The sequence below is a fragment of the Leucopleurus acutus genome, assembly GCF_964270905.1.
Source record: "Leucopleurus acutus genome assembly, chromosome: 2".
Lineage (NCBI taxonomy): Eukaryota > Metazoa > Chordata > Mammalia > Artiodactyla > Delphinidae > Leucopleurus > Leucopleurus acutus.
In genome coordinates, this window is record NC_139143.1 from 98,856,772 (window position 1) to 98,876,764 (window position 19,993).

At 37.4% G+C, this 19,993-nt stretch overlaps 1 protein-coding gene across 3 annotated transcripts in view; it reads left to right on the forward strand.

Moving 5' to 3' along the window:
* VAV3 (vav guanine nucleotide exchange factor 3) overlaps positions 1-19,993 on the forward strand; it is a gene marked incomplete at its 5' end in the record, with an annotated part of 392,829 nt that overhangs the window by 306,352 nt on the left and 66,484 nt on the right. The window lies entirely within an intron of this gene.

A 19,993-nucleotide genomic window follows, 5' to 3' on the forward strand; every position in this document is an offset into this window, starting at 1 on the left:
CTACCTTACTAGCTTGCCAGTGGCCATTTTTGGCTATATTTCATTTGTGCCTACCCACAGTAATACCTGAAGCTATTACAGGTACCATGGGCATTATTTATGAAATAAATAAAATGTGAAAAGTGAGTGAGTATATTGATGTTTGCTGGTGATGAAACCTCTCTTATGCAGTTAGCCTGCTTTGGTTCAAGGGTTTTGCTAACTGAGGTAAATATGGTATAGTGATAAGATTTGATACAGCTTGATGGTAGAACATTGCTGTTCATTAAATTATTCTGTATTTTCATGTATATGTTAGAAATACTTCCCAACATCTTAAAGAAAGAGTGTTAAAAGTGTTGTGTGTTGAGGAGGAAAAGGGTGGGATCAACAGAAAGCTTAGCACATGAGTGACATTTTCTAGGGGTGAAGAGACCAGAAAAGGACTGTTAGATAATAAACCATTGAGCACATGTGTAAATGATAGCTATTTTGTTTGTACAAAACTATCTTATTGTCTGCCATCTTGTTATAGAAGAATGCCCTTAAGTTGGACATTTAGCTCCAACCACATTTCAGTTTCTGTAGCCAGTGGCTTTTCCAGAGCTCCACCATCCTTCTTAAGTATCCTACTCTTCTCATACCTCATTCTTCCCAAAAAAGGAAGAGAGAGAATGACAGACTTCAATTCTACTAACTCTTCCATCCACTCCTGCATCTCCCAGCCCAACCACAAGACAAACCTTGTGTACGCATAAGAGTCCTCTTACTCAAGGCTTACCTTTTGCTTGGAGTTTTCCATCCCACATTTCATCAGTTGGCTCTTGACCCCTACATTTTCAATTTCATTCTCTCCACTGGCTCCTTTTCTATAGCTTATAAATATGCTCAAGTTCCTCCTATCTTAAAATACATATACGAAACGTAAGGTAGATAGCTAGTGGGAAGCAGCCACATAGCACAGGGAGATCAGCTCAGTGCTTTGTGACCACCTAGAGGGCTGGGATAGGGAGGGTGGGAGGGAGACGCAAGAGGGAAGAGATAATGGGAACATGTGTATATGTATAACTGATTCACTTTGCTATAAAGCAGAAACAAACACACCATTGTAAAGCAATTATACTCCAATAAAGATGTAAAAACAAACAAATAAAAAAACCACATATAACTCAACGTGTTGTCTAGTTAGGTCAGTCTCCTGCTCCCTCACTCCCTCTCATCTTCTCCCTCTCCCGTTCCCTAGCTGAACTTCTTGAGAGAGTAGTCTGTATTCAGTCTCTGCCTCCTTATGTCCTATTCGTAATGCAGTCTCCTGCAGAAACTACTCCTACTTGGATTACTAATGCCACTTAAAAAAAAATAACAACTACTTTGAGATATATAATCAGGTACACATACTTAAAGTGCAGTTGAATTTGATAAGTTTTGTCAAATGTATATATAAGTAAAAGCACTGTTAGTCAAGATGATAAAATCAGTTTTTGTGTGCCGCTTTGTAATCTCCCTCCTGCCTCTACTTCTTGCCCTTCCCCAACCCCCAGCCAACTGTGGTTCTGCTTTCACACTATGAATTTGCATTTTTCAGAATTTTATATAGTACATCATATAGTATGTATTCTTTTTCATATGGCTTCTTTCACTTAATGTGACTATCTTGAGATTAAAACATGTTACTTTGTGTAACAATAGTTCTATCGTTTTTTTTAAACTGCTTTATTGAGGTATGATTAACATACAAAAAGCTGTACATACTTAATGCATACAGCTTGATGAGTTTGGAGAAACTATCTCCATAATTTATACCATAAACATACCCATCACTTCTAAAAGTTTCCTCCTGTCCTCTTTATTTTTTATTTTATATTTTGTGATTAATAACATTCAACATTAAGATCTACCCTATTAGGAAAGTATATAGTACAGTATTACTAACTATAAACCCTGTGCCGTACAGTAGAATTCTAGGAGTTATCCGTCTTGCATAACTGAAACTTGTACCCTTGACTACTTCATCCCCATTTCCCCCTTCCCCCATTCTTTGGCCACCCCTGTTCTACTCTCTGCTTCTATGAGTTTGACTATTTTAGATTCCTCATATAAGTACAGGAAAGACTTGGAAGCAACCTAAATATCCATCAGTGGATGAATGAGTAAATTAAGAAAATGTGGTATATAACATAATGGAATACTATGCAGACTATGAAAAGAAGGAAATCCTCCCATTTGCAAAAACATGGAAGAACTTGGGTGACACAATGCTAAGTGAAAGAAGTTCTTTCTTTTTATTGCTGATTATTATTCCAGGTATGGGTTTAGCACAGTTTATCCAGTAGCCTATTGAGAGGCTTTCAGGTTATTACTGTTTGGGGCTGTAACAAATAATCCACTATGGGGAGGACCTTCAAGATAGCGGAGGAGTAAGACGTGGAGATCACCTTCCTCCCCGCAAATACATCAAAAATACATCTACATGTGGAACAACTCCTACAGAACACCTAATGAACGCTGGCAGAAGACCTCAGACTTCCCAAAAGGCAAGAAACTCCACACGTACCTGGGTAGGGCAAAAGAAAAAACAGAGATAAAAGAATAGGGATGGGACCTGCACCTTGGGGAGGGAGCTGTGAAGGAGTAAAGTTTCCACACACTAGGAAGCCTCTTCACTGGCAGAGACAGTGGGTGGCAGGGCGGGGGTTGAAGCTTCAGAACCATGGAGGAGAGTGCAGCAACAGGGGTGCAGAGGGCAAAGCAGAGAGATTCCTGCACAGAGGATTGGTGCCGACCGGCACTCACCAGCCCGAGAGGCTTGTCTGCTCACCCGCCGGGACAGGACGGGGCTGGGAGCTGAGGCTCGGGCTTTGGAGGTCAGATCCCAGGGAGAGGACTGGGGTTGACTGCACGAACACAGCCTGACGGGGGCTAGTGCGCCACAGCTAGCTGGGAGGGAGTCCGGGAAAAAGTCTGGAGCTGCCTAACAGGCAAGAGACCATTGTTTTGGGGTATGCACGGAGAGGGGATTCAGAGCACTGCCTAAAGGAGCTCCAGAGACAGGCGCAAGCTGCGGCTATCAGCGCGGACCCCAGAGACGGGCATGAGACGCTAAGGCTGCTGCTGCCGCCACCAAGAAGCCTATGTGCAAGGAAAGGTCACTATCCATACCTCCCCTCCTGGGAGCCTGTGCAGCCCACCACTGCCAGGGTCCCGTGATCCAGGGACAACTTCCCCGGGAGAGCACATGCCACATCTCAGTCAGTTGCAACGCCATGCTGGCCTCTGCCACCACAGGCTTGCCCCGCATTCTGTACTCCTCCCTCCCCCCAGCCTGAGTGAGCCAGAGCCCCCTAATCAGCTGCTCCTTAAACCCTGTCCTGTCTGGGTGAAGAACACACACCAGAGGACGACCTACACACAGCGGTGGGGCCAAAACCAAAGCTGAACCCCAGTAGCTGTGTGAACAAAGAAGAGAAAGGGAAATTACTCCCAGCAGCCTCAGGAGCAGTGGATTAAATCTCCACAGTCAACTTGATGTACGCTGCATCTGTGGAATACCTGAATAGACAATGAATCATCCCAAAATTGAGGTGGTGGACTTTGGGAGCAACTGTAGACTTGGGGTGTACTGTATGCGACTGACTAGTTTCCGATTTTTATGTTTATCTTAGTATAGTTTTTAGTTCCTGTTATCATTGAAGCATTCGTTTATTGGTTTGGTTGCTCTCTTCTTTTTTTATTTATTAAATTTTTTATTTTCTCATTTTAATATTTTTTTTTATTTTAATAATTATTTTTATTTTATTATTATTTTTCTTTCTTTCTTTTTTCTCTCTGTTTTCTTCTGAGCCGTGTGGCTGACAGAATCTTGGTGCTCCGGCCAGATGTCAGGCCTGAGCCCCTGAGGTGGGAGAGCCGAGTTCAGGACATTGGTCCACCAGAAACCTCCTGGCCTCACATAACATCAATCAGTGAGAGCTGTCCCAGAGATCTCCGTCTCAACGCTAAGACCAAGCTCCACTCAATGACTAGCAAGCTCTAGTGCTGGACACCTCATGCCAAACAACTGACAAGACAGGAACACAACTCCATCCATTAACAGAGAGGCTGCCTAAAATCATAATAAGTTCACAGACACCACAAAACACACCACTGGACATGGTCCTGCCCACCAGAAAGACAAGATCAAGCCTCATCCACCAGAACATGGGCAGCAGTCCCCTCCACCAGGAAGCCTACACAACCCACTGAAGCAACCTTACCCACTGTGGGCAGACACCAAAAACAACGGGAACTACGAACCTGCAGCCTGTGAAAAGGAGACCCCAAAAACAGTAAGTTAAGCAAAATGAGAAGACAGAGAAACACACAGCAGATGAAGGAGCAAGGTAAAATCCCACCAGACCAAACAAATGAAGAGGAAACAGGCAATCTACCTGAAAAAGAATTCACAGTACTGATAGTAAAGATGATCCAAAATCTTGGAAACAGAATGGAGAAAATACAAGAAAGGTTTAACAAGAACCTAGAAGAAATATAGAGCAAACAATGATGAACAACACAATAAATGAAATTAAAAATTCTCTAGAAGGAATCAATAGCAGAAGAACTGAGGCAGAACAACGGATAAGTGACCTGGAAGATAAAATAGTGGAAATAACTACCGCAGAGCAGAATAAAGAAAAAAGAATGAAAAGTTGAGGACAGTCTCAGAGACCTCTGGGACAACATTAAACGCACCAACATTCGAATTATAGGGGTCCCAGAAGAAGAAGAGAAAAAGAAAGGGACTGAGAAAATAAAGAGTTTATAGTTGAAAACTTCCCTAATATGGGAAAGGAAATAGTCAATCAAGTCCAGGAAGCACAGAGGGTTCCATACACAATAAATCCAAAGAGAAACACACCAAGACACATTAATCAAACTATCAAAAACTAAATACAAAGAAAAAATATTAAAAGCAGAAAGGGAAAAATAATATACAAGGGAATCCCCATAAGGTTAACAGCTCATCTTTCAGCAGAAACTCTGCAAGCCAGAAGGGAGTGGTGACAGGACATATTTAAAATGATGAAAGGGAAAAACCTACAACCAAGATTACTCTACCCAGCAAGGATCTCATTCACATTCAACAGAGAAATTAAAAACTTTACAGACAAGCAAAAGCTAAGAGAATTCAGTACCACCAAACCAGCATTACAACAAATATTAAAGGAACTTCTCTAGGCAACAAATACTAAAGGAACTTCTCTAGGAACTTCTCTAGACCTAAGAAAACAAACCCAAAACAATTAAGAAAATGGTAATAGGAACATACATATCGATAAATACCTTAAATGTAAATGGATTAAATGCTCCGAGAAAAAGACACACACTTGCCGAATGGATACAAGAACAAGACCCATATATATGCTGTCTACAACAGACCCACTTCAGACCTAGGGACACATACAGACTGAAAGTGAGGGGATGGAAAAAGATATTCCATGCAAATGGAAATCAAAAGAAAGCTGGAGTAACAATTCCCATATCAGACAAAATAGACTTTAAAATAAAGACTATTACAAGAGACCAAGAAGGACACAACATAATGATCAAGGGATCAATCCAAGAAGAAGATATAACAATTGTAAATATTTATGCCCCAACATAGGAGCACCTCAGTACATAAGGCAAATGCTAACAGCCATAAAAGGGGAATTCAACAGTAATACAAACATAGTAGGGAAGTTTAACACCCCACTTTCACCAATGGACAGGTCATCCAAAATGAAAATAAATAAGGAAACACAAGCTTTAAATGATACATTAAACAACATGGACTTAATTGATATTTATAGGACATTCCATCCAAAAACAACAGAATACACTTTCTTCTCAAGTGCTCATGGAACATTCTCCAGGATAGATCATATCTTGGGTCACAAATCAAGCCTTGGTAAATTTAAGAAAATTGAAATGGTATCAAGTATCTTTTCCAGCCACAATGCTATGAGACTAGATATCAATTACAGGAAAAAAAACTGTAAAAAATACAAGCACGTGGAGGCTAAACAATACACTACTAAATAAGCAAGAGATCACTGAAGAAATCAAAGAGGAAATCAAAAAAATACCTAGAAACAAATGACAACGAAAACACGATGATCCAAAACCTATGGGATGCAGCCAAAGCAGTTCTAACAAGGAAATGTATAGCAATAGAGTCCTACCTCAAGAAACAAGAAAAATCTCAAATAAACAATTTAAACTTACACCAAAAGCAATTAGAGAAAGAAGAAAAAAAAGTGCCAAAGTTAGCAGAAGGAAAGAAATCATAAAGATCAGATCAGAAATAAATGAAAAAGAAATGAAGGAAACAATAGCAAAGATCAATAAAACTAAAAGCTGGTTCTTTGAGAAGATAAACAAAATTGATAAACCATTAGTGAGACTCATCAAGAAAAAAAGGGAGAAGACGCAAATCAACAGAATTAGAAATGACAAAGGAGAAGTAACTGATGCAGCAGAAATACAAACGATCATGAAAGATTACTACAAGCGACTATATGCCAATAAAATGGACAACCTGGAAGAAATGGACAAATTCTTAGAAAAATACAACCATCTGAGAATGAACCAGGAAGAAATAGATAATATAAACAGACCAGTCACAAGCACTGATATTGAAACTGTTTTAAAAATCTTCCAACAAACAAAAGCCCAGGACCAGATGGCTTCACAGGTGAATTCTATCAAAGATTTAGAAAAGAGCTAACACCTATCCTTCTCAAACTCTTCCAAAATATACCAGAGGGAGGAACACTCCCACACTCATTCTATGAGGCCACCATCAATCACCCTGATACCAAAACCAGACAAGGATGTCACAAAAAAGAAAACTACAGGCCAATATCACTGATGAACATAGATGCAAAAATCCTCAACAAAATACTAGCAAACAGAATCCAACAGTACATTAAAAGGGTCGTACACCATGATCAAGTGGGGTTTAGCCAAGGAATGCAAGGATTCTTCAATATGTGCAAATCAATCAATGTGATACACCATATTAACAAATTGAAGGAGAAAAACCATATGATCATCTCAATAGATGCAGAGAAAGCTTTCAACAAAATTCAACACCCATTTATGACAAAAACCCTCCAGAAAGTAGGCATAGAGGGAACTGACCTCAACTTTGTATAGACCATATATGACAAACCCACAGCCAACATTGTTCTCAATGGTGAAAAACTGAAACCGTTTCCACTAGGATCAGGAACAAGACGAGACTGCCCACTCTCACCATTCTTATTAAACATAGTTTTGAAAGTTTTACCCACAGCATTCAGAGAAGAAAAAGAAATAAAAGGAATAAAAATCAGAAAAGAAGAAGTAAAACTGTTATTGTTTGCAGATGACATGATACTATACATAGAGAATCCTAAAAAAGCTACCAGAAAACTACTAGAGCTAATCAATGAATCTGGTAAAGTAGCAGGATACAAAATTAATGCACAGAAATATCTTGCATTCCCATACACTAATGATGAAAAATCTGAAAGAGAAATTAAGGAAACACTCCCATTTACCATTGCAACACAAAGAAAAAATACCTAGGAATAAACCTACCTAAGGAGACAAAAGACCTATATGCAGAAAACTATAAGACACTGATGAAAGAAATTAAAGATGATACAAACAGATGGAGAGATAAACCATGTTCTTGGATTGGAAGAATCAACATTGTGAAAATGACTCTACTACCCAAAGCAATCTACAGATTCAGTGCAATCCCTCTCAAACTGCCAATGGCATTTTTCACAGGACTAAAAAAATTTCACAATATGTATGGAAACACAGAAGACCCCAAATAGCCAAAGCAATCTTGAGAAAGAAAAACGGAGCTGGAGGAATGAGGCTACCTAACTTCGGACTCTACTACAAACCTACAATAATCAAGACAGTATGGTACTGGCACAAAAACAGCAATATAGATCAGTGGAACAGGATAGAAAGCCCAGAGGTAAACCCACACACATATGGTCACCTTATGTTTGATAAAGGAGGCAAGAATATACAATGGAGAAAAGACAGCCTCTTCAATAAGTGGTGCTGAGAATACTGGACAGGTGCATTTAAAAGTATGAAATTAGAACACTCCCGAACAGCATACACCAAAATAAACTCTAAATGGATTAAAGACCTAAATGTAAGGCCAGACACTATAAAACTCTTAGAGGAAAACACAGGCAGAACACTCTGTGACATAAATCACAGCAAGATCCTTTTTGACCCATCTCGTAGAGAAATGTAAATAAAAACAAAGGTAAACAAATGGGACCTAATGAAACTTCAAAGCTTTTGCACAGCAAAGGAAACCATAAACAAGATGAAAAGACAACTCTCAGAATGGGAGAAAAGATTTGCAAGTGAAGCAACTGACAAAGGATTAATCTCCAAAATTTACAAGCAGCTCATGCAGCTCCATGCCAAAAAAAAATAAACAGCCCAATCCAAAAATGGGCAGAAGACCTAAACAGACATTTCTCCAAAGAAGATATACAGATTGCCAACAAACACATGAAAGGATGCTCAACATCACTAATCATTAAAGAAATGCAAATCAAAACTACAATGAGGTGTCACCTCACACCAGTCAGAATGGCCATCATCAAAAAATCTACAAACAGTAAATGCTGGAGAGGGTGTGGAGAAAAGGGAACCCTCTTGCACTGTTGGTGGGAATGTAAAGTGATACAGCCACTATGGAGAACTGTATGGAGGTTCTTTAAAAAAACTAAAACTAGAACTACCATATGACCCAGCAATCCCACTACTGGCCATATACCCTGAGAAAACCATAATTCAAAAAGAGACCTGTACCACAGGTCATTGCAGTGTTCATTGCAGCTCTATTTACAATAGCCAGGACATGGTAGCAACCTAAGTGTCCATCGACAGATGAATGGATAAAGAAGATGTGGCACATATATATAATGGAATATTACTCGGCCATAAAAAGAAATGAAATTGAGTTATTTGTAGTGAGGTGGATGGACCTAGAGTCTGTCATACGGAGTGACGTAAGTCAGAAAGAGAAAAACAAATACCATATGCTGACACATATATGTGGAATCTAAAAAAATAATAAAGGTTCTGAAGAATGTAGGGGCAGGACAGGAATAAAGATGCAGATGTAGAGAATGGATTTGAGGACATGGGGAGGGGGAAGGGGAAGGTGGGACAAAGTGAGAGAGTTGCATGGACTTATATATACTACCAAGTGTAAAATAGCTAGCTAGTGGGAAGCAGCCGCATAGCACAGGGAGATCAGCTCCGTGCTTCGTGACCACCTAGAAGGGTGGGATAGGGAGGGTGGGAGGGAAACGCAAGAGGGAGGGGATATGGGGATATATGTATACGTATAGCTGATTTACTTTGTTATACAGCAGAATCTAACACAACATTGTTAAGCAATTATACTCCAATAAAGATGTTAAAAAATTTAAAAAGGAACATATAATTCAGTCTAGGTCTTGTTGGTGTAGTAGAGATTTTATACGTAAAAATGCAGAGGACATTTGAGTAGGGGAAACAAGCTAAAACAGATAAAAGGCAATAATAGCAAGATGGGATATTTGGGTAGTGGTGAGAAAAGGCAATCCCTGCTTTTTAAGTTTTCAAAATCAACATAATCTACTTCATGTGTATTGAGAATATGACAGGATTTAAGCGTATGGGGTTTGGAAGCAATTGTCTGGGTTGAAATCCATCTTAACCAACTACTAACTGCTGTATATATTTGAGCAAGTTATTTAACTTCTCTGTCCAACAGTTCCTCAGATGTAAATGTCACCAATGCTAATATATATATCACAACTTATTGTGAAGATTAATTTGGTTAATATATGTAAATCACTTTAGATAATGCCTGGCACAAAGTAAATGCTATATGTATGATTGTTATATCATGTCTATTGTTCTGAAAGAGAAACTATACAGATAGACATCTGCAAGTCAAATTCATTAAATGTACATTATTATGGGGAAATATACAGAAAATAATTATGAGTTGAAGTTTAAATAAACTTCTCCACACATAAAGCTGCAGATATAAAACATTAAAAGCTAAAACATGAGCTTATACAATAAAAAATTTGGATTTTACTAATTAATTGAATAAAAAGTTTATTTCCTTTCTCAAAGGAAAAAAAAAGCCACTATGACCATTTAAGTGTAAGTCTTTGTATGGACACATGTTTTCATTTCTCTTAGGTAAATACTGAAAGATCATAAGTAGATATATGTTTAATTTTTTGAGACTACCAAACTGTGTTTCTAAGTGACTTTATCAAGTTACAGTTCCACCAGCTGTATATTACACGTCTAGGTGCAGTATATCCTCACCAGTGTTGGGTATGGTCAGTCTTCTAAAATTTGTCTCTTCTAACAGGTATATAGTGGTATCTCATTGTGGTTTTGATTTACATTTCCCTAATGACTACTGATATTGAGCATCTTTTTCTGTGCTTATTTTTCATACATATAACTTCACTGATGTAGTGCTTGTTCAGATATTTTGGTCAAATTTTTTAATGGGTTGTCTGTTTTCTAATTATTCAATTTTGAGAGGCCCTTATATATTTTGAATACAAGTCCTTGATAAATTATATTCTTTCCATATATTTTCTCCTAGCCTGTGGCTTGGCTTTTTATTATCTTAATAATGTTATGCATAGAGCAGAAGTTTTACTTTTGATATAGTCCAATTTGTTAATTTGTTCTTTTGAGAAGCTATGAGCACTGTATCAAAGAAATCTTTGCCTTCCCCAAGGCAACAAAGATATTTCCCTGTGTTTTCTTCTAGAAGCTTTGTAGTTTTAGGTTTTACATTTAGGTTTATGATCCATTTTGAGCTATTTTTGTATATGGTAATAATAATTATTGTTTTGCATATGGATTCAGTGTGTTCCAGCACCATTTGTTGAAAATCATTTCTCCACTGGATTGCCTTTACATTTGTACAAAAGTTTTTTCATATATGTGTAGGTCTGTTTCTGGACCATCTGTTTTTATGATCTTTTTCTCCATATCTGTACCAATATGATGCTGTTTTGATTATTGCAGCTAATAGTAAGTCTTAAAATCAGATATTGTTAGTTCTCCACATTTTTTCTGTCCACAGATGTTTTGGCTATTTTAGGTGCTTTGCATTTCATATGAATTTTAGAATATCTTGACAATTTTGTCAATAAAAGCTTGCCGGGATTGTGATTGGGATTGTGTTGAATTGTAGATCAATATGGGAGAATTGACATTTTAACAATATTGAGTCTTCTGACTACTGACCATGATACATGTCTCCATTTATTTAGGTCTTTAAATTCTCAGCAATGTTTTGTCATTGTCAAAGTAGAAGACATGCACACCTTTTGTTATATTTATCTATAATTATTTCATATTTCATTTTGATGCTACTGTAAATGGTGGTTGTAAAATTTCAATTTCTGCTGTTTATTGCTAGCATATAGAAATAAATTGATTTTTGTAAATTGACCTTTTATCCTGAAACCTTGTTGAACTCACATAGTTCTAGTAGCTTTTTTCTATAGATTGAAGCAGATTTTTTTTTGAGACAATTATGTTGTCAATGTATAAACACAGTTTTACTTCTTCCTCTGCAATCTGGGTGCCTTTGATGTCTTTTTCATGGCTTGTGACAGTGGCCAGGACCTCCAGTAAAATGTCGAATGGAGGTAGTAAGAGAGTACATCCTCGCTTTATTTTTGATCTTAGAGGGAAAGCATTAACTCCTTTACCATTAGATATTATGTTATCTGTAGTTTTTCATAAACGCCCTTTATCAAGTTGAGGACTTTCCCTTCTAGTCCTGGTTTGCTGGGAATCTTTATCAGAAATGCATGCTGGATTTTGTCATGTTCTTTCTGCATCAATTGAAATGATTAGTTTTTCTTTTTTAATTTGTTAATATTGTGAATTACATTGGTTTTCAGATGTTAAACTAATCTTGCTTTTCTGAGATAAACCCCAGTTGGTAAGGATATATTGTCCTTTTTGTTGTTATTTTATTTTTTTGTAATGTCTTTGTCTGGGTTTGGTAATAGTTAATACTCAAAGAATGAATTGGGAACTATTCTCATAAATTTTCTGAAAGAATCAGCATTATTATTTCTTCCTGAATTGTTTTGTAAAATTTACCAAGAAGCTGTTGAGGCCTGGAGTTTCCTTTATAAGATTTTTTTCAATTACAAATTCAATTTCTTAAGTAAATATATGGCTATCCAGGTTATGCATTTCCTTTGGAGTGAGTTTGGTAGTTGGTGTGTAGAATCTGTGGTGTCATCTCTCTCATTTCTGACATTGGAAATCTGCGTCTTCTCTTTTTTTCTGGTCAATCTAACTACAGGCATACCTCAGAGATATTGCAGGTTTGGTTCCAGACCACCTCAATAAAGCAAGTCACACAATTTTTTTAATTTCCCAGTGAGTATAAAAGTTATGTTTACACTATACTGTAGTCTGTTAAGTGTGCAATAGCATTATGTCTTTTTTTTTTTTACATCTTTATTGCAGTATAATTGCTTTACAATGCTGTGTTAGTTTCTGCTTTATAACAAAGTGAATCAGTTATACATATACATATGTTCCCATGTCTCTTCCCTCTTGCGTCTCCCTCCCTCCCACCCTCCCTATCCCAGCCCTCAAGGTGGTCAGAAAGCACTGAGCTGATCTCCCTGTGCTATGCGGCTGCTTCCCACTAGCTATCTATTTTACGTTTGGTAGTGTATATATGTCCATGCCTCTCTCTCGCTTTGTCACAACTTACCCTTCCCCCTCCCCATATCCTCAAGTCCATTCTCTAGTAGGTCTGTGTCTTTATTCCTGTCTTACCCCTAGGTTCTTCATGACATTTCTTTTTTCTTAAATTCCATATATATGTGTTAGCATACAGTATTTGTCTTTCTCTTTCTGACTTACTTCACTTTGTATGACAGACTCTAGGTCTATCCACCTCATTACAAATAGCTCAATTTCATTTCTTTTTATGGCTGAGTAATATTCCATTGTATATATGTGCCACATCTTCTTTATCCATTCATCCGATGATGGACACTTAGGTTGTTTCCATCGCCGGGCTATTGTAAATACAGCTGCAGTGAATATTTTGGTACATGACTCTTTTTGAATTATGGTTTTCTCAGGGTATATGCCCAGTAGTGGGATTGCTGGGTCATATGGTAGTTCTATTTGTAGTTTTTTAAGGAACCTCCATACTGTTCTCCATAGTGGCTGTACCAACTCACATTCCTACCAGCAGTGCAAGGGTGTTCCCTTTTCTCCACACCCTCGCGTTATGTCTTTTAAAAAGTTCATACCTTAATTTTAAAATACTTTATTGCTAAAAAATGCTATTATCTGAACCTTCAGTGAGTCATAGTAGTAACATCAAAGATCACTGATCACAGATCACCATAAAAAATAAAATAATAATGAAAAAGTTTGAAATATTGAGAGAATTACCAAAATGTGACACAGAGGCATGAAGTGAGCAAATGCTATTGGAAAATGGTACTGATAGAATTGTTTGACACAGGGTTGCCACAAACTTTCAATTTGTAAAAAAATGCAGTATCTGCAAAGCACAATAAAGTACACTAAAAATGAGGTATGCCTGTAACTTATGAATTTTGTTGCTCTTTTCATAGAACCAGCATTTGGTTTCATTGGTTCCCTCTATTATTTTTCTATTTCCCATTTCAGTGATTTCTGCTCTGGCCTGGTTTATGTCTAGTATTTTCACCTTAAGCATATTTGCCATACACATCTTTGCCACAAGCATTTTTGCCTCATAATTAATTGGCCATAAGGCAGTCTTGCCATAAAAAATGTTGCCATAAAAGATGAAACAATGAAAAATAAAATATGTGTAGTAGATTCATGACAGTACTGCACAAATAACTGATTTTATTTTGTGGGTTGTCCCTAAGCACTTATCTCCCAAGTCTTTTGTTCATAGTATTATATGTATATATATTGTTTGTTTGTTGATTTGTCTCTTTGTTTGGCATTGCACTTTCTCTTTTTCACTAAAATTTCTTCCTTCATTAAGAGGGGTATCAGTTTCCAAACACTAGGATGCATATTCGTACCTGAGCTTTGTATTGTGTTGTGAAAGCCTCTGCACTGTTGTTTGTTCTTGGTATATTGTCACATGTCTTGATAGATGTTACAAATTTCTAGGGGAAATGTGGGTTCAACTCTGCACAATTTCTAGGGGAAATGTGGGTTCAACTCTGCACCTTTGAGGCCCTCAGCCTCTTTCTCCTCCAACACAGTGTGTTTTAAAATAAGAAACAACTCTTGGGGCAAATCAACTTCATCTGTCAGCTGGATAAAGCCATCAATAACATTGCTGACGGGAAGAAATGCTCACACATCTCAACCAGTTGAAACCAAATTGTCAAACCAAAACCTGTCAACCAGTTGTTTTATCTTTTGCTACAAAGTTGCTTTATGACCAGTTAGTTGTGACAAAAATGTTTGCAAAAGGGCTTCCCTGGTGGCACAGTGGTTGACAGTCCGCCTGCCGATGCAGGGGACGTGGATTCCTGCCGCGGTCCGGGAAGATCCCACATGCCGCGGAGCGCCTGGGTCTGTGAGCCATGGAGGCTGAGCCGGAGCCTGTGCTCTGCAACGGTAGAGGCCACAACACTGAGAGGCCCGTGTACCACAAAAAAAAAAAAAAAAAAAAAAGTGTGCAACAAAAAAGCTTACAGCAAAAGTACCTAGAACTAGTCTGGTTATTACTTCCTTTCTTCTTATTATTTTGGGTTTAATTTGCTCTTATTTTTCTAGTTTACTAAGGTAGAATATTTACTTCCTGATTCGAGAACTTTCTTTTTCTAATATAGACATTTAGCACTATAAGTTTCTAAGTACTACTTTTGCTGCCTGTCACCCAAATTTTGGTGTGTTTATTTGGTATTTTAAAGTCAGTTCAGAATACTTTCTAATTTCACTTTCACTTTCTTCTTATGGATTATTTAGAGGTGCATTATATAGTTTCCAAATATTTGGGATTTCTAATTTTGATTTTTTTTTTACATCTTTATTGCAGTATAATTGCTTTACAATGCTGTGTTAGTTTCTCTTTTATAACAAAGTGAATCAGTTATACATATACATATGTTCCCATATCTCTTCCCTTTTGCATCTCCCTCGCTCCCACCCTCCCTATCCCACCCCTCTAGGTGGTCACAAAGCACCGAGCTGATCTCCCTGTGCTATGCGGTTGCTTCCCACTAGTTATCTATTTTACGTTTGGTAGTGTATATATGTCTATGCCACTCTCTCGCTTTGTCACAGTTTACCCTTCCCCCTCCCCATATCCTCAAGTCCATTCTCTAGTAGGTCTGTATCTTTATTCCTGTCTTACCCCTAGGTTCTTCATGACAATTCTTTTTTCTTAAATTCCATATATATGTGTTAGCATACGGTATTTGTCTTTCTCTTTCTGACTTACTTCACTCTGTATGACAGACTCTAGATCCATCCACATCGTTACAAATAGCTCAATTTTGTTTCCTTTTATGGCTGAGTAATATTCCATTGTATATATGTGCCACATCTTCTTTATCCATTCATCCGATGATGGACACTTAGGTTGTTTCCATCTCTGGGCTATTGTAAATAGAGCTGCAATGAACATTATGGTACATGACTCTTTTTGAATTATGGTTTTCTCAGGGTATATGCCCAGTAGTGGGATGCTGGGTCATATGGTAGTTCTACTTGTAGTTTTTTAAGGAACCTCCATACAGTTCTCCGTAGTGGCTGTACCAGCTCACATTCCCACCAGCAGTGCAAGAATGTTCCCTTTTCTCCACACCTTCTCCATCATTTATTGTTTGTAGATTATTTGATGATGGCCGTTCTGACTGGTGTGAGATGATATCTCATTGTAGTTTTGATTTGCATTTCTCTAATGATTCATGATGTTGAGCATTCTTTCATGTATTTGTTGGCAGTCTGTATATCTTCTTTGGAGAAATGTCTATTTAGGTCTTCTGCCCATTTTTGGATTGGGTTGTTTGTTTTGTTGTTATTGAGCTGCATTAGCTGCTTGTAAATTTTGGAGATTAATCCTTTGTCAGTTGCTTCATTTGCAAATCTTTTCTCCCATTCTGAGAGTTGTCTTTTCATCTTGTTTATGGTTTCCTTTGCTGTGCAAATGCTTTGAAGTTTCATTAAGTCCCATTTGTTTATTTTTGTTTTTATTTCCATTTCTCTAGGAGGTGGGCCAAAAAGGATCTTCCTGTGATTTATGTCACAGAGTGTTCTGCCTATGTTTTCCTCTAAGAATTTGAGAGTTTCTGGCCTTACATTTAGGTCTTTAATCCATTTTGAGCTTTTTTTTGTGTATGGTGTTAGGGAGTGATCTAATCTCATACTTTTAAATTTACCTGTCCAGTTTTCCCAGCACCACTTATTGAAGAGGCTGTCCTTTCTCCACTGTACATTCCTGCCTCCTTTATCAAAGATAAGGTGACCATATGTGTGTGGGTTTATTTCTGGGCTTTCTATCCTGTTCCACTGATCTATATTTCTATTTTTGTGCCAGTACCATACTGCCTTGATTACTGTAGCTTTGTAGTATAGTCTGAAGTCAGGGAGCCTGATTCCTCCAACTCCATTTTTCGTTCTCAAGATTGCTTTGGCTATTCGGGGTCTTTGGTGTTCCCATACAAATTGTGAATTTTTTTGTTCTAGTTCTGTGAAAAATGCCAGTGGTAGTTTGATAGGGATTGCATTGAATCTGTAGATTGCTTTGGGTAGTAGAGTTATTTTCACAATGTTGATTCTTCCGATCCAAGAACATGGTATATCTCTCCATCTATTTGTATCATCTTTAATTTCTTTCATCAGTGTCTTATAATTTTCTGCATACAGGTCTTTTGTCTCCTTCGGTAGGTTTATTCCTAGGTCTTTTATTCTTTTTGTTGCAATGGTAAATGGGAGTGTTTTCTTGATTTCACTTTCAGATTTTTCATCATTAGTGTATAGGAATGCCAGAGATTTCTGTGCATTAATTTTGTTTCCTGCTACTTTATCAGATTCATTGATTAGCTCTAGTACTTTTCTGGTAGCTTCTTTAGGATTCTCTATGTATAGTATTATGTCATCTGCAAACAGTGACAGCTTTACTTCTTATTTTCCGATTTGGATTCCTTTTATTTCCTTTTCTTCTCTGATTGCTGTGGCTAAAACTTCCAAAACTATGTTGAATAAGAGTGGTGAGAGTGAGCAACCTTGTCTTGTTCCTGATCTTAGTGGAAATGCTTTCAGTTTTTCACCATTGAGGACGATGTCAGCTGGGTTTGTCATATACGGACTTTATTATGTTGAGGAAAGTTCCGACTACGCCTACTTTCTGGAGGGTTTTATCATAAAGTGGTGTTGAATTTTGTGAAAAGCTTTCTCTGCATCTATTGAGATGACCATATGGTTTTTCTCCTTCAATTTGTTAATATGGTGTATCACATTGATTAATTGGCGTATATTGAAGAATCCTTGCATTCTTGGAAACAACCCCACTTGATCATGGTGTATGATCTTTTTAATGTGCTGTTGGATTCTGTTTGCTAGTATTTTGTAGAAGATTTTTGCATCTATGTTCATCAGTGATATTGGCCTGTAGTTTTCTTTTTTGTGACATCCTTGTCTGGTTTTGGTATCAGGGTGATGGTAGCCTCGTAGAATGAGTTTGGTAGTGTTCCTCCCTCTGGTGTATTTTGGAAGAGTTTGAGAAGGATAGGTGTTAGCTCTTCTCTAAATGTTTGATAGAATTCGCCTGTGAAGCCATTTGGTCCTGGGCTTTTGTTTGTTGGAAGATTTTTAATCACAGTTTCAATTTCAGTGCTTGTGATTGCCCTGTTCATATTTTCTGTTTCTTCCTGGTTCAGTCTCAGAAGGTTGTGCATTCTGAGAATTTGTCCATTTCTTCCAGGTTGTCCATTTTATTGGCATAGAGTTGCTTGTAGTAATCGCTCATGATCTTTTGTATTTCTGCAGTGTCAGCTGTTACTTCTCCTTTTTCATTTCTAATTCTATTGATTTGTGTCTTCTCCCGTTTTTTCTTAATGAGTCTGGCTAATGGTTTATCAGTTTTGTTTATCTTCTCAAAGAACCAGCTTTTAGTTTTATTGATCTTTGTTGTAGTTTCCTTCATTTCTTTTTCATTTATTTCTGATATGGTCTTTAGGATTTCTTTCCTTCTGCTAATTTTGGGGTTTTTTTGTTCTTCTGTCTCTAATTGCTTTAGGTGCAAGGTTAGGTTGTTTATTCGAGATGTTTCCTGTTTCTTAAGGTAGGATTGTATTGCTATAAACTTCCCTCTTAGAACTGCTTTTGCTGCATCCCATAGATTTTGGGTTGTCGTGCCTCCATTGTCATTTGTTTCTAGGTATTTTTTTATTTCCTCTTTGATTTCTTCAGTGATCACTTCGTTATTAAGTAGTGTATTGTTTAGCCTCCACGTGTTTGTAGTTTTTACAGATCTTTTCTTGTAATTGATATCTAGTCTCATAGCATTGTGGTCAGAAAAGATACTTGATACAATTTCAATTTTCTTAAATTTACCAAGGCTTGATTTGTGACCCAAGATATGATCTATCCTGCAGAATGCTCCATGAGCACTTGAGAAAAATGTGTATTCTGTTGTTTTTGGATGGAATGTCTTATAAATATCAATTAAGTCCATGTTGTTTAATGTATCATTTAAAGCTTGTGTTTCTTATTTAATTTTATTTGGATGATCTGTCCATTGGTGAAAGTGGGGTGTTAAAGTCCCCTACTATGAATGTGTTACTGTCGATTTCCCCTTTTATGGCTGTTAGTATTTGCCTTATGTATTGAGGTGCTCCTAAGTTGGGTGCATAAATATTTACAATTGTTATATCCTTTCCCTGGATTGATCCCTTGATCATTATGTAGTGTCCTTCTTTGTCTCTTATAATAGTCTTTATTTTAAAGTCTATATATCCTGATATGAGAATTGCTACTCCAGCTTTCTTTTGGTTTCCATTTGCATGGAATATCTTTTTCCATCCCCTCACTTTCAGTCAGTATGTGTTTCTAGATCTGAAGTGGGTCTCTTGTAGACACATATATATGGGCCTTGTTTTTGTATCCATTCAGCCAGTCTCTGTCTTTTGGTGGGAGCATTTAATCCATTTACATTTAAGGTAATTATCGATATGTATGTTCCTATTCCCATTTTGTTAATTGTTTTGGGTTTGTTATTATAGGTCTGTTCCTTCTATTATGTTTCTTGCCTAGAGAAGATCCTTTAGCATTTGTTGTAAAGCTGGTTTGGTGGTGCTGAACTCTCTCAGCTTTTGCTTCTCTGTAAAGATTTTAATTTCTCCATCAAATCTGAATGAAATCTTTGCTGGGTAGAGTAATCTTGGTTGCAGGTTTTTCTCCTTCATCACTTTAAATATGTCCTGCCAGTCCCTCTAGCTTGCAGAGTTTCTGCTGAAAGATCAGCTGTTAACCTTATGGGGATTCCCTTGTGTGTTATTTGTTGTTTTTCCCTTGCTGCTTTTAATATGTTTTCTTTGTATTTAATTTTTGACAGATTGATTAATATGTGTCTTGGTGTGTTTCTCTTTGGATTTTTCCTGTATGGGACTCTCTGTGCTTCCTGGACTTGATTAACTATTTCCTTTCCCATATTAGGGAAGTTTTCAACTATAATCTTTTTAAATATTTTCTTAGTCCCTTTCTTTTTCTCTTCTTCTTCTGGGACCCCTATAATTCGAATGTTGGTGCGTTTAATGTTGTCCCAGAGGTCTCTGAGACTATCCTCAGTTCTTTTCATTCTTTTTTCTTTATTCTGCTGTGCAGTAGTTATTTGCACTATTTTATCTTCCAGGTCACTTATCCGTTCTTCTGCCTCAGTTATTCTGCTATTGATCCCATCTGGAGTATTTTTAATTTCATTTATTGTGTTGTT